The 16,339-nt window shown below is 38.4% G+C and overlaps 1 protein-coding gene across 6 annotated transcripts in view; it reads right to left on the bottom strand.

The window, feature by feature from the left end:
- The window catches only part of PLCB4 (phospholipase C beta 4), a 208,597-nt gene that overhangs the window by 186,539 nt on the left and 5,719 nt on the right, over positions 1 to 16,339 (bottom strand). For all 6 annotated transcript variants that reach the window (XM_055816320.1, XM_055816321.1, XM_055816319.1 and 3 more), the window contains exon 2: positions 1,432 to 1,485. The gene's annotated coding sequence lies outside the window, so the exon portion shown is untranslated. The remainder of the gene's footprint in view (positions 1 to 1,431; positions 1,486 to 16,339) is intronic.

Genomic DNA, 16,339 nt, shown 5'->3' with positions numbered 1-16,339 from the left:
TAGGTTTAATTTTTTTCTTTTTAAATTATTTTAGAAACATGTACTTGTGCCCACACAAGAATTATTTTTATCAGATACAAATAAACAAACCAATTGTGAGAGAACACCAGGTCACAGTGCAACAAATTCCCAAATCCTCGTGGTGTACGCCATAGGAATAAACCAACAATCAAGAAGTGAAAACCAAGGAAAACAGAAGTACGCTTTAATGACTAATAACACAAAGGTTATACATACATAAAAGTACTGCTACAACCACTGTACCATTACTTCTAATTCTAAAATTCTAGAAGACCAACACAAGCATACCCTTTGGTAGCAATGACTTTCTACACTGAAATTTTCCTGCAGAAGATCCCTTGAGCAGATCTATCTGCAATTGGAATCCTCATCTGAGAAATCTGATTATACGAGAATTCTGATGTGAACTTCAACACTTTTGTTGCTGATCATATACAAATGTAAATATACCATCTTGTCATGGTCACTTACAAAAAATTCAGTAGAAAGAACAGTGCATGAAATTCTAGACTCCACTTGCACGCGCAGTACTCTGCTGTTACACAGTAAAGATGGGCAAATAACTCCAGCTCAACTGAATGGTTTGACCAACAGGGCAAGACTGAGGTCTCACTCAGGATTAGTGAGAAACAAGCATTTGCCTCTATAACCCTTTTTAGCCTGCTCAAGTCCTGGATGCTAAAGCAAATGGAATTTTGTGCCACTTTGGTGCTTTTGGAGGAAAAGTAGCTTTCAGACAGCAGAAACAAATAGGGTAAGAATCTGTGATACCAGTGGGATACACAAAACTACACTCACACTAGGAGTATGTATGAAGGGAATGTAAATTGGTGTGCAAGTGACCCAAGCCTGAGTATTAAAAAAAAAAAACACCATAATAAAATTGTTTTCCAGAAATGTGAGGTGAGAAGAATCTGCCAGAATCACATAAAGACTAGAGCACTTAAATTGCCTTTGCAGCTGTTTTAAGAATGGCTCCACATTACCACTGCAGTTTTAGTCAGGCCTGAAAGGGGGGTGGGTGGGGGCAGGAAACAGGCAAAAAGATCAGTTTATTTCTCACCCATACTTCCCAGAATGTTAGGCTACTACAAAAAGATGAGGCCACTGGAAACCTAGAATACATGCATCTGCGTGTCACTCATCATACTCACACAGACACTTTCTTAAGAGCCAGGGTACCTGTTTTTCAGGAGAGCACAGCATACTTTGATTTTGCAGAGTTATAACCTAGATTTCTAATAACTTTTCTCCTTTCATGAAACCAAAGCATTGTTTTTTTCAGAATACATTTCTCATTCTTCTAATGTTGACAGCACAGCATTGAAACATTACACCATATTTTAAACCCGGCGTAAATAATCTAGTAAATGAAAACCAAATTAAAATGCTCAAAGAGCAAACACATACCTTTTGTAAATCAGAAATTACTCTGTAGAAATTTCCATTGTAGACAATGCCTTCCTAAGAGAAGAAGAAGAAAAAAAAAGCCTTAATTGTGCATACTAATATTTAATTACCTAATAAAACCATGGTGAACTACTTCAAGACCCTTTTTCCCCCAGAAATTATTTCTCATTATGGATCAGAATATATACATTACTGCAAGCATAAATATTGCAGAATCAGTGAGGTTTTGCTTGAAGTTCACTTTATTTTGAAATTCCTTTCTGTGTTCATTATCAAGTAAAATCATCATAGCTACAGGTGAAACTAACATGTGGTATCTGGTCTCCTAAGCATTTAAACCTAGAAAGTAACCCTATAGAACAGAGACCGAAAGTAGAGCAACGTATCAGGTGTAGAGGGGGAACAAAAAAACCCCACACCAACAAAAAACCAACCACAAACACTAAAGTATTTTATACTGAAGTATATAATCTGGTCTCTCTCTCATTCCACCTTTGGGTAAGAAGTAAATTATGTCATCATTACCAGTGCTAAAACATACTTCCCCCATTGCTTCTGTCAACCTTTTAGAAGGATTAAAGCATCAACTAATTCACTGATGTCTACTTCTGTCTTTCCCGCTTCTACTTGGGTGGGGAAGAGGTTGGCAGCACAGGGGTATGTGACACTTCTGTGCTTCTGGGCAGCACAGATGGGTAAAGGGATTCACACCGTTCCCTCAGGTCCAGACATCAGGGCAGAGTCACAGCAGCATCCTTGTGACATTCTGGTATTTTATGTTCTGTGATATACTCTGTGCAGCCAAGTTGAGTGCTTCAGGAAAAAACTGACCTCTTCCCAAGCTTCCTCTGAGGAAGCACTTGGTACAGATCCTGTGGCTGTCACATCTGTATCAATAATACCAACTGCTTTGCTGTTCTGACTTTTTCCCCCCCCTCTTTTTAAAAATGCACAAAACCAACCGATTTCTACATCTAAGTCATCTGTAGAAGAGCTTAATTTGAACACGAGCACAGCAACCACGCAACAAGCAAAGCAGCAGAGTTAAAGAAACTGGAAATAAAAGGGCAAAAGTGTTCAAAAATGAAGTCAAATCCAAATTTAGATTAGAAATTGATTAATATAAGAGAATGTTTTAAAAGAAAAAACAAGCGTTCAGCATTGAAAATAATATGGAATTAACTGCAGCACTTTCAAATGAATCTCCATCAAGAGGTCCTACACATTAGGACAGAAGCTATGTTTTTCTCTTTCATTAAGCTTCATCTTTACTTTTAAAGTAAAATAAATTGAAGCATAAAATTGAGAACATCCACTAGGCACATACTGAGGATTAAATCTGACTTGATACCGTTTTGAGTTTTGAGGTACAGAAGAAGAGAAACACACACACACAAAAAAAAAACCAAAAAAAAAAAAACCCCCCCCACACACACACCTTAAGATTAGAAATAGAGAGGTTCTAGAAAACAAGTGTCTCAGCCAAGAGAGGCCAGAGTGTGTTGTAGGTCTAGTGTTTGCCTTGAAAACGCATGGTGCATAAAACACCTCAAGTAGTATGCTACAGGGACTGAGAACCACAGCAATCACAATTACAGCAATGAGAGCATTTAAAGAAAATAGTTTCCTGTTCTGTTGAATTCTCCCAAAGTTGCCAAGAACTTCCATTAAAGCAGAAGTTTTCCAAAACAGAAATAGCAGCCCTAAGAGGATGGTGGCTAGTACTTTGTTCTCATTAAGTATTGACAGCACAGTCTTCCAAGAAAAGACTACACAGTGCCTTTGATTATTTTTTTTTTTTAATGCCTCATATTGTCTCATTTCCCTAGTGCAGTTTCAGGCTGGCCTCAGTAGCTCATAATTACATTACAAGGTATCCCTGAGTCTCCATCACCTCACAGCTGCACACACAAGTGTCCTTACACTTATTTCTAGGGTCAACTAAAGCCATCTTAATGCTAAAATAAATTCACAATTCAAAACATGCTTCTGATGGAAAAACAAATACATTACAAGAATATTTTCAAGCATACAAGCTATTCTATTAGTCTGAAATGAGAGATACACCTTAGATATTTTTGTTCGCTTGCAGATTGTGGTCAAATTTCAACACGGTTACATCAGCATAAAATGTAGCACCGCTCCACTGAAATCAGTAGCATCATACCACACCTAATGCACATAACAGAAAGAGAATGTTTCTTAACTGGTTTTAATCATTTACAGCTTTCTGGGTAAAACTGCCATTGGACTCTGAAATTTCTCATGTTCCATGTAAATAGATAAGTACAATATCATAAATTTAACAAAATAAATCAGTTTCTTTTTAGTTATGCAAATACCAAAAATGTTTTTCTTTTCACCAGTGAAGTATTTCTTCAGAACCTTGTTTGCATTCAAAATCTCCAATGGCCCTTTTAGTAAGGCTATAAATTCTTTGAGGGAAACAACTGGAGCCAGAGTCAAGGCTCAGTTACACAGGCAGAAACACTGAGCAATCCGCAATACACAGTAAGTAACTACTGATGGGGTAATGGACAGCAGCTGCAGCCTCAGGTTTATCTTTTGTTCTACATCTGGGTGTAAAGGCTAGAACAGAAAAACTCTACAATTTTTATTTCTCTCTTGTTCCAAAGAAAATAAACAAATTAGTATTTTTTTTTTAAGAAGAGGTGAATAAGCTGGTCTTACGTACCTTGATACCTGTTGGGGGGGGGTTCAGAGGATCATTATTTTCATGTTCCTCACATCCTGAACGCCTAACCGGATGGATACCACAGGATCTCAATTGCAACTCAACACTTAACCAGGTGCAGAGGCATCAAATTCTGAAGTGTCCAATGTTCATCACTGGCCACAACACAGATTTCTTAGCTACTGTTCAGTAAGCCAAGACTTGATTCCTGACTAGTCACCTGAACTTTCCAATTACATTAAATGTACCATACGGGTTGCCTCTCCCTCTCTCCATGTGCCTTAACCCCCTATTAACCTACTGGGAAAGGACTGAAGTTTTCAAAACCCCCAGGCTGTCATGATAATCCTTCAAACGGATGGACAGCCTTCATCAAGATTCCGGGCTTGTCAAGAGATTTATTTATTTATTTATGTTTTAAAGCAGAAAACAAGTCTGCATCAACAGGGATCTAACATACAAGTTTCTCTTTCACCTGTCATTCTCTGAAATGATCAGGGGGAACGACCTGACAGGAACACACTTCTAGAAGTCTGTAACTTTCCCATCTATGGACACTTGGCTATGGATGAAGAGTACCTCCTCAAGTTACCCACTGGGAGACTGAAACATTAGAATTCCAACAAAGACCTTTTGCCTGATTCTAGTTAAAAATGAAGTACAAGTACCCAACTTAAAAAAGACCATTAGAATCTTAATTTAAACACGACAGTTAATTTAGTCTGTCAATATATCCTGAATCAGTCATTACCTACCAAACTTTCACTCCCTTTGTGCCAAAAAGGAACACCAACCATAGCTTATTTGTTTATTAGTTACTTTTAGATACAAAGTTGTTAACATTTTTCAGACCTATATTTCCTATACAGCAATCTGGACATATAGTTTCTAAAAACATCATTCTTCGTTTGCAAATTTTTTTCAGTATCTGGGGGAAAAAAATCCCAAAGCAAAAAAAACAACCAACCAACACACAAAACCAAAAATCCTGGGGGGGGGGGGGGGGGGGGGGGGGACGACGGGGGGGGGACACCACTCTCACTCTAACACTAAGTCTTTGATAAGATGATGCCAGCTGGTACACTCTTGTAGACAGGAAACCACTTTTACCAAAACGTTATGTCAGCACCCTGCCTTCTAACAGCAAGCAGCGAGGCTGTGCACTGCCAGCTCCTGCCTTCAGTGGGGCAAGCTGTTCTAGCAAGGGCACGCCGTCAGATCATTCATTCTCATCTGAAGCCCTTGAGAAACCTCAGCTCCTTCCTGGAGTGGAGCCTTGCCAGGGACATCAGTCTGTTGCCGGTGACACACTATGTACAATTTGGTAGCTTCCTGCTTAAAGCATTACATAATTTGAACCTCTGGCATATCTTTCTGGAACATTGCACATACTAATCCACAAGATCAGTGACCTCTTCAGTTACCAGATAGCTCTGCACCTTTTCTTCACTGATACTGACCTGGATGGCAGTGATTTACGGGGGTATATAGCTGTCTATCCCAAGTAAATAAAAACTTGACAGTATGATTCATGGACACAGACAAAGGAAGCAGCTAAATACACAGTTAAACACAACTATTAGTCAGTAATTTCAAAAACAGGAAGAAAAACCCAAATAACATTTTATCCATTTCTGCCAAAAGAATACCACAGTGGAAATCACATTCATAAACCACATACGGTTTTATTAAGGATTGTTGCATTTAGCTTCACTGAATTAAGTCAGAAATTCACTAAACAAAAAGTATACAAGCTGATGCTAATGCCACACAACATACACTTGAGTACTAGCCCTACATTCCAGGCATGCAGTCATGAGTCAAGAGAGTTCTCAACTCAGGATCAGGGCGCGTATAGCTAAACTGAAAAGTAAAAGTACTTTTTGGCGTTTGCTGTGCAAGATTCAGCACACTGAATTGCTGAAACCACCAGACTACATCCACAGAGACTCCAAATAATTTGGAGCCCAGAAATTCTACTTTATGAAAAGCATATTGATCAACAAGTACACAGTCCAAAAATCTGTAAATAATAAAGTCTTCCAGACTTTTTTCTACAGTGAACAAATTATATTTCTATGATAAAACCACATAATTTAAGCCAAGCAATAAATAGCAGCATTTGTGCAATATAAAGCAGTTACCACAAATGCTCATCACTGTAATAGGTCTAAGAAACACAATCTGCAATTTGAATCAGAGAATTTCAGGGTATCTTGAATGTAGCAACTATATACTATCCTAAAGTTTCTGCAGGTAGTTTCACCTGTGTTTTAGGACTGTCGTATGTTTGGGGATTTTTAGAAGGAGGAAAAAAAAAAAAGTATTTTTACAGTCACCTACAGTAATTCTCTGGAACCAAAATTATCATGCTGCAGTTTAAGAGGTTTTCAATCTATGAAATTACTCACTGCTGATGAAAAACATTAACAATCCAAGACTTCATTTACAGCACTACAAAGAATCCAGGTCATTATGGTTAAATGCTTTTACTCTTGCTTGGGCCAATGAGATGAATTATTTTCATGAAAACCTGCACTCCAACTAAGAGTAAAGTTTAGGGGTGTCCTACCCTAATCCAAAGAAATCAGAAATGAAGGGACAATCCTAGACTCAAACATGCAGCCAGTGTGGGCGCTGGGGAACATGCAGCAGGTGAGACAGGAAGAGAATGCATACTCCTTTGAGGCCAGCAAGCCACCAGCACTTTAAATCACCAAGATAAGATGCAATCATCTAAGGTCTCCAGGGAAAGCTCAGCATCAACACAGAAATCCTACTGCAGCTCAGTCATTCTTTTTGGGATATACCCCATGTTCCAGAAACTGGTGGCTTGCTTCCTGTCATTCATGTTTTGAAATGTAGGCCAGAGACCCCAACATAGCATGTCCTGATCTACACTTTTTATTATCCCAATCCTCCTTAATAGCAAGAGAAAGGGATTAAGCAGCATTACTTTTCCCCTTGAAAATTTACTGAGATAATTACATACTGGTTATAATACAAGATACAGTGCAAAACAACACAGAATGGGCATGCCATTTTATCCAAGCCTCTTTGTCCCATAACATATGGGAGGGGAGAGTACACAGCTGATCATATTAGGTATGTACCGAATAGATTCACTCATCTTTTTCATACAGTCCTTTTCTGGCAATCATATTAAGCTGGGGGTGGGGGATGGGGCAGTGGGGTGTAAGCTATTTTACAAAATGTTATTAATTGCTCAAGCCATCTGTGCTTCTAGAGAACACTCTTTTCCATCCCTTCTTTCCTTCCTACTGGGCTCCACAGTGAAGATGCAGCAGTATATTTACAACCATTTTTACACTAGTAGATGTTACACCACACAACTGCTTTTCTGCAAGTTCAAGATGAAAGTAGTGGAAAGAAGTTTACATAACCAGACACTGTCAATGAAAAAGCAACAGAGGATGGCACACCACAGGCCACGGACATTTAATTCATGCAAATCTCTTCCTCTTTCTCACTTTGCTTTCCGATTTGTTTTAATTTCATAGGAGAATTTGACTGGTAATCACTTCTTAATGCATGGCAAGGCCTAAACGCCAGCAGCTTTTCTTGTCTCAACAAAATATACAGAGAAATTAAATTACAATTGGCTTAAACGCACTTTATCTTGTTTCTACCCACCTCGAACACATACCCAGTTCAACATAAACATGTAGTCACTGAATAATACGAGTATAAAAGAATAATCTACACTCTGATAAAGAGAGATATGTTTCAAAACAATTATGATCACTATCTCTGAATCTGGCTGCAACCAGCTAGCTGAAAGTGGCGTTATTGTGACAGAAATAGCATGATGTTTCCATGCAAGAAAGTAAATATATTTTACCAGATACTAGCACAGGAGTTGAAATCCACCCAAGAAAATCATTTGCATTACTGGTTTGCATTATTCTGACATAACGTTTTGACACTGAGTTGAAACATTAAGCTGCAAGTACAATGCCTCTTTTTTAGAACTGATGCAATTTCTTAGGGCAAAATCTGATATGGCGAGCCAGACTTCCTGTCCACTAGTTTCTCCCCAAGAAAAAATGGGAGACATTGGTTTAGTTTTTTTATTTGTCCAGTAAACAGATCAAAGCATTACACATCTGCACTGAGGTTTACAGAGCCATGCTGTGCAAACATCCTGGGCCTGATGCTGCAGGCTTTATTAGAGCAAATCTCTTCTGATGGTAGCCAGTACTAGTCTGTGCTAGGTTGTGAAAATGCACGCTTCCAAGGGAAGTCAGTAACTTTGAAGTCCCACCTGACTGAAAACTATTCAAAGATGCAGCTTGTATTTTTAGGCTGATCTTTTATCACATTAATTAGAACTGTTTCACACTTACATTCTGTTGCCTATAGACTAAAAATTGTGTTCAGCTCTAGGCTCCTCCTTTGCTGGTGTTACAAATTCTTTGGGGGAAGGAGCAGTTTTAACAAGTATGTACAACACCTAAAAAAACGATTCCAGAACAACTATTAGATCACTGAGTGTTGTAAGATTGCAAAGTGTCAAATAATTTTTAGCATAGCTGAAGCATCTTTCTAGATCTATGCTTATTAGACTGCAGTTTCTACCCAGTCTCTTCTATTTCCTTTCTCATCAAACTGTGCAGTCGAGCTTATTCAGGGTTTCTTCTTTGTTCCCTTTATATAAGGCAATATATATAAATATACAAAAATATAAGAAAGGTGGAAACAAACAGCACAACACACAAATTTGTTTTAAAACTGACAGGGATGTTCAGCAGTAGGCCTGATGTCTGCAGCTACTTCAGTTCAGTACAGGTTTTGACTGAGAGTGTCCCTTTAAGCAAGCTTTGCTGATTCAGACTATCTCCATACAGTTGCCAAAAAAAAAAAAAAAAACCAAAAAAATGGAGGAGACACTCCTGAGTTATGCTCCGACTTAAAGGTTTACACAGGGAATCCTCATACCTAGAAATAACACTACGAAGCGCATTTACATTTTTGCTGGAAGACTGGTGTCAAAAGATTATATGCAAAAACACTGTTTGGTAAATATCCTGTGTCATACTGTACTTTTAAACCTGAAAAGAATGAACCTTTGCTACTGCTGGACTATAAATCAAAACTGGATCTGTTCCTTAACAAAGGTATTAAAGACAATAGCCTCTAATACTGCATGACACATCAATCTAAGCAGTATGAGCAATGCCTTGCTCCATACATTAAGCTGCACTCCTGGGAGTTCGTTCTAGTATGGTATGTCCGTGCCCCTGATTTGCTACGTTTTGATTCACAAGTCAAGGGCGAGAAGTAATTTACCAGAATTCCATTACTAAGATATACGCTGCAAGCTTCGGTAAAGTCTTCTTACCACACTAAGAAAGGTCTCAACTACTGCAATATAAAAAAAAAATAAATCTGAAAGCTGCTTTATATCTTCAGACACTGCAGCATGTTGAATGAACAACATAGATGTCATTTCTTTTTAACTTGCATAAAAGCACTGTATATCTATATTCTAATTAAAACCGCTGTGTTGCAGTGTATTCTCTCATCTGAAGTTCCAGCAAATGGGCAGCAATCAGATAAAAAAAAACAAACAACAAAACAGGCTGCATTGTAATAAATGCCATAAAATAAATAATGCAAGGATAGTTCCTGCCCCAGAAACCTTGCAATTTAGGACATGAAGAAAGAATCCTTAAGGGATCATACCAAACCTACCTAACATTCCTGAATTGACATTTACATTGTGCTGTACTTCAGCGCATACTTTAAAGGCTAAGCTAGAAGTATGCACATTGTTCTGATGTGCACTGCTGAAGGCTGTTGTGTATCTCACTGTTCACAAGACAACGAGCCTTCATGTCAGGCATTATTTAAGATGGGTATTGAAAGACAGGTATCTGACATTCAAGGTAAGTATCAAAAAAAATCCCATAATCAGAACAGGGAGGTAGGGGGGCGGTGTCTTGCTGTATTTAACTCGTCAGGGTTTAGAACAAAGAAATCTCATTTTAAAAGTCTACTACAGCCAGATATGCCTATGCCCAAAACATACGCGGAGGGGGGAACGGGGCTAGAAGGTGGAATTGCCAAATTGATACCAAAAAGCAAAGAAAGCTTTCAGGCTGGGCACCCATCCCTCCTGCATTGTAAAAGGTTACATGCTCTTAACCCAGTACTACCACACCTAACTACAGGATCAAATGGGTCCCAACAGCCACTCCCTGCACTGCTGAAACTTGAGATAAAAATTAATTTTGAAGAAATTATATCAGCCTCAATAGTCATCTACAATTCCAGCAATTTCTCTCCATCCCACAAAAGTGCAGTCTAACATCTGATCTCACAAACCAGGGGGCTGGTTTTTTTCTGAAAAAGAACATTTTTAGCAAGTACATGTCAGCCTAGTGCTACAGTCAGAAGCATTTGCATCTTGAGACAGCTTGTGGATATATACTTCACTTTGGAAGGAATAACCGGAGCTCCATTGAATGCATAGCCAACAGGATACTGCCAAATATTTCATATGGCTTCAAAACTGTATTTCACCTGCAAAACCTACAGATCTATTTAATCATGTCTCAAGCTCTGAAAGGCATGGTTTGCACAGTGGCAGCGTGCTGTACTCACGTCAGTTTTATTTCTCATAGATGGCATACCCTCCACCAAGTAACTCCTGACACTATTTAGATTCTCATTACCTTTCCTTTGTCAGGTCAAATTTCAAAACTTAAAAAAACAAAAAAACAAAAAAACCCCAACAAATAAAAAACAACCACAAAAAATAAAACCAGAACAAACAATAACAAAGAAGCTATTCAGTTATCTATCAGAATAACTGCCCCCTCCAATCCCTGTCTCTTCCTGAAGGAAAATAGTAAGTAACTTGCTCTAACTTTTCCAAGGCCAAAACATGGCCCAAATAGGAAACCCACACTAGCAGCACAGAGCTACTCATAAGCTATTTATCATATCAAGCACAAACAAGAATGAATGATGCAAGAGGGAAGTAAACAGTAAAGTTTATTATACCTTGCTTCTCACCAGTTCTTCAAAAAACACCATCTCACAGGCTTTGCTCAGAATGAGCTGCACTGAGAGCAGAACAAGTCACATCTCCAGTAATGTACTGCTCACACATTAATTTTTTCTATTATTATTTTCCCTTTTGACAATGAAAGGAATAGACCAGTAAGCAGACACAAACAATTTTGGCCTATGAATCTTCCTTGAAAAAACTGCAGATGCATAAACCCAGTCACAATAGTATTACATTAAGAGAGAACAGATAAATTGCAACTACCTTCCAAAAGGCACCATAGATGAGGCACAAAGCAATTCCAAGTTGAATACAAAGCTCAAATTGACTATTACATGCTTGTAACACCCATACCTTGTCAATAGACATTCTTGTAGATGAAGAGCCAACTTTTGTTGAAATTGTTACATTTATGAAGAGATGTGCTAATTACCAGCTGAAGACCACTCAGCTAAGTAAACTATGCCCTACCAAAGCCTTTAAGACAATATTATTCAGTTTCTAAAACTGATGTGATGATAGCATGAAGAGGTGCCAGGAAAAAAAAATCACCCACTTTCAGTCATCTTTAAGTAAGAATTTCTTTACATGAATTAAAACAGAAGTTTTATCTTATCTCCAACTTCTGAGGGAGAAAAAAAAAGGACAGCTAGAAATTTATTTGTACTTCATGTATACAGAAGCACCTGCTTTTTAAATTGAAGTGATGAGTAGGCTTCTTAGTAACTCAGGGATTCCATGTAATGGTTTATGAAATTAAGCAGTATTACCAGAAAAACAATTATCATTTAAATTACTTTTGCAATTACTTATTAAGGAAGAGATGTACCTCACCTAACAAATACTACAGGTCTACAATTTCACAACTGTTAGGTATACAGATTTATATCTCTTAACAGAACTGACACCTTACTCTGATAATTACTACCTCCAATGCTTTGAAAAAACACTTCTATAGATCTTTTAGATGAACCAGGCGAAGCAACACCTTCATGATCCAAGTTTTGGTTAAAATTTCAAATCACTCATGAAGGTCTTCAAGAGTATTTAAATGCTGATAAAAGTAGGGGTTAATCGGTAAGACATCATCAGCTTTTATTAAGGGAACAGAAAAAAATTAATCAAAAACTAAGCCCACAAAAAGTCTAATGTAATTTTACATGACTTGAAAAATCTCTCATATTTTGTTATACTAAGATTGTTTTCTTTACAGAAAACAATTCCATTAAAAAAAAAAAAGAGAGAATGAAAATTACAAGAAAATACACATCAAACATCCTGACACTAAATTACGGTTGGATGCCGCCAACTTCTTAAAACTGTAACGGTTAACCCAGCAATGTAATTCCCTCTGCCATTTCTACCTCTGATTTCAAAATCTGTTCTCCAGTTTTCAAAAGCCTTAAATTGCCACATTGCTCAGCACCTGAATCATGGAAAACATGTTATCAATCATTTGACGATTCGAAATTACCTATATATCTTTCCACATAATTTCAGATCAATTCAACGAATGTTTTTAACATATCTAACATCCAAGAGCTACAATTATATCTTTGTTTTCACGATATTCATCTTCAGTCCCCTTCTACTGTGGGGAGGGGAGGTGGTTATACTAAATTAGGGTGAGCAGTGTCTTTTCAAGGATAAATTAGAAATGAAACCAGGATGAGATCAGTGAAGATTACAGGGAACTGTTTATTTAACTGAGCATAACTAAGTCAAAGATATATAATCAGAGCATGTATTTCTTGACAGATTGATTCAGTTGGTTTAATTTTGAAAACTGAAATATCACAAAGATCATTATATTAAAAAAAAATATCTCCAGCAATAAAGCTCACTTTTTATTTTGAAGTAGCCTACTTCATACCAATTCAGAGTTACTCATGTATTGCTTTCACCTCATGTTTTAAAATATAAGAAGCATTTACAAAATAGATATATGTGTTTTTATAGAAAAGAATTACTGCAAACATATACTTTTCATTTCCCCACATCTGGAAATGCATTTAGGCTACACAAGGCTTTTTAGTTTACCACGGGAAAGCTTTTAGAAACTAACATGCCGGGATCTGCACAAAACTTGGAGAGTACCATTTATTTACCTTTAAAAACAACTCCATCCCCAAACTAAGAAACCAAGCCTGAATAAAACAACTGGTAGACTCTCACCATAGCCAAAAAACAACTTTTTTTTTTTTCTTTTTTGAGGCTGCAATTCCATGACAGAATCAGCACTGAAAATGAAGATGCAACATAGAAATGGTGATTTAAGTTTTTATGCCATCTGGACAACCAGATAAAGGTTTAAGTGAGCTGTGAATCCTCTGTCCACACACGGACCACAATTCTGCAGTTCCAACTTCATTAGTAAGAACTCTTCTAAATGAACTCAACCAGACTAGCAAAAATTAAGATTTATACCTTTGATACCCATCAACCAAAAACATGCAATAGGAAAAACCATCAACATTTCTCCACAGTAATGATAACACAGCTCTCCAGAGATAAATGCAAAATGCAGAAGACTGATACTGCTGTTTCCTTTTCCTGTCCACCTAAGCATGTGTACATCCTTACTACCAGTTCAATCCAGAAAACTAAATGACCATCAGCTGTCTTTTGCAGTGCAAAGGTGATTAACAGCTAAGGCTGAAAGAGACACATTTAGGGTACTCTCTCCCATGCATGTGAACCATACCTTGATTCACAAAAGTACCAACAGAGGTTACCAAGTTCACCAGTACTACACCAACTTTAACTTTCCTTGGGGGAAGTCCAGTTAAGTACCATATGCTCCTTCCAAGGTGTCAGTCTTCACTAATTCAACACAGGCAGACATGGCAACCACTCTTATAAAAGCAGTGCAAGCACCTCCATTACCTGATGCAAAGACTAATTTAACTATAACACATTTTCTTGTACCAAGACACACACGAAACGGCACACAGCTACAAACTATTATTATATGACTTTTCCTAGTTAACCTTATGCTCTCATTAGGATATCTCAAAGGAGACTATTTTATCAATACCTGTTGGCCAGGCTAGGCATATATGCCAATTCCAGTACTTTCTCAGTTTGGGAAGGGGCGGGGAGGGGAAGCATGCAGGGCCAAGCCTACATAATGCTCTAGGATGCATCCAAGTAGACAAGGGTCTGCCTGTTTCGTTCGGACCTGGGCCAAGGTCTTCCCAGAAGTTATTTCTCTTCCTAGACATCTGCTACAGTCACAGGTTAACAAAACCCACTATGTATGTCATAGCCAAAAACCAAAGTCTCAGCAAAAAAACCCAGCCAGACTCTGCTAGATATTACCAGATTTGAAGGATTTGGGTAGGGGGGTGTGGCTGGGCATGTGTGTTAAAAAAAATATAATCACTGTATCCATTCAGCTGCAGCAGGTAGATTACAGGACCAACAGTCCTTCCCCAGGGTAAATATAAATGTATTATTTAGGGGCTACGTCTCCTAGCCTTACAGAAGAGCCTACCAGGGTCTCACAGACCCAGCTTCTATGCCTGGTAGAATATGGTATCTGCCCCCCGCCCCCCCCCCCCCCCCCCCCCCCCCCCAGGACAACAAGCAGCAGTTGAATCTTCTCCCCACTCAGGCTGCCCTATTTGAGCCCTCAATTATTCTCCCACGTCACATCTCTCCCCTCCTCTTCCCACTGCCCCCAGAAACCCCCACCTTCTGCTTCAGCATGGGAATTCACCAATCAAAGCAGATAAGCATATCATGTGAGGGATGGCAGACACACTGAGGGGAATTTCCAAGAGCTCCCCTGCACCTGCAGCATACAAGAATACAGGAGATTTCCAATGTGAAAATCACAAGCTCAGCAGTGATGCCAAAGTATTCACATAACCTGCAACTAACAGCTCTTATGTCAGACTGCAGCACCTAATTTGCAATCTGCTCTGATATACCTGCAATCACATTCCATCTTCCCTTGTCATTTAATGTATGACAATTATTCCTAAGCATATTTTGCTAGGGAACCGGTACACAAATAACACAGACTGAAAGACCAGAAAGCAATAATTACTCAGTCTATTCTTTCCTGATGTCAGACATGCAGTACAGCTCTCCAAATCCACCAGAGCACCCACTTAATCTGCACTAATCCCCAAGAACTAGGAGGAGGCAAAAAAAAAAAAAAAAAAAAAATCATCCAACAGCTGCCTTGCAGTCAAGGTTTAGGAGCAATAGAGTACATCTCATCACCACACCATGCCAACCAGCCTCTCCTTTAACGGTTATGCTTCACTGTCATCTTTGCAAACTAACCTACCAGAAATTCATCAGCCTCTCACCCCATCTCTCCCCTTCCTTCTTCAAAAATGCTTTTCCTTCCCTGATCAGGGTCCTGCATAGAAAAAATTACACCAATTCTGTTTGGTTCAATAGACTATGTTAGCCTAGCCAGAGTAACCACTCCCTGTCCTTATTTCCTACTTCCCAATGAGGCATTCATCCTCCATTTCCACCCACTCTCGAGAGGAATTCTGTAATAATTAATGCATCCTTATCATGTGTACATAAGAAAATGCAACTTACAAGAAAGTATCAATATTCACAATTTTTTGGGTGGTTTTGTTTTTTTTTAAAGAACTTTTATCCTAATTTGTGTATCTCAAAACAAACAGGCCCTCACTACAGCTGTCAGTTCCTTTCCTCCCTATGTTTCCTTTTAGCAGCTGCAGCAGAAGTACAGATGTCTAGAGATAAAGGCAAGCATCCTAGATCCAGAACACAGCCTCAGCTAAGAAGAGCCGAGAGAAGATCCATATATGCAACAAGTATAGCACATACAACATCAATAACGAACCTCCACAAGCTTAGGAAGGAAAGCCAGAAAGAAAACGTGAGAGACATAGCAATTTCAGGCATGAGAAAAATATTTTCAAGGAGGAAAATGGGAACAGAAAACCCCATAGTGTTTTGGAACATCCTAAAAGATCAAGTAGGAAAGATTACCATTTTGTTATGAGAAGCTCTTTCATCCAACCTATCTTGTTCAAAACCACAGCTTACATCTCATAGAACTTCCTTACTACTTGTTATTTTCCACAGCATCACACCGTTCACAGGATCATGGAGACTCTACATCACTGGAATCCAAGAGACGCTTATTAACCTTTCAAGTCTTTACTCTTTTTGCCCCCTTT

This window comes from Falco peregrinus, chromosome 11 (genome assembly GCF_023634155.1).
Source record: "Falco peregrinus isolate bFalPer1 chromosome 11, bFalPer1.pri, whole genome shotgun sequence".
Classification (NCBI taxonomy): Eukaryota; Metazoa; Chordata; class Aves; order Falconiformes; family Falconidae; genus Falco; species Falco peregrinus.
This window is presented reverse-complemented; position numbering and strand designations above follow the sequence as displayed.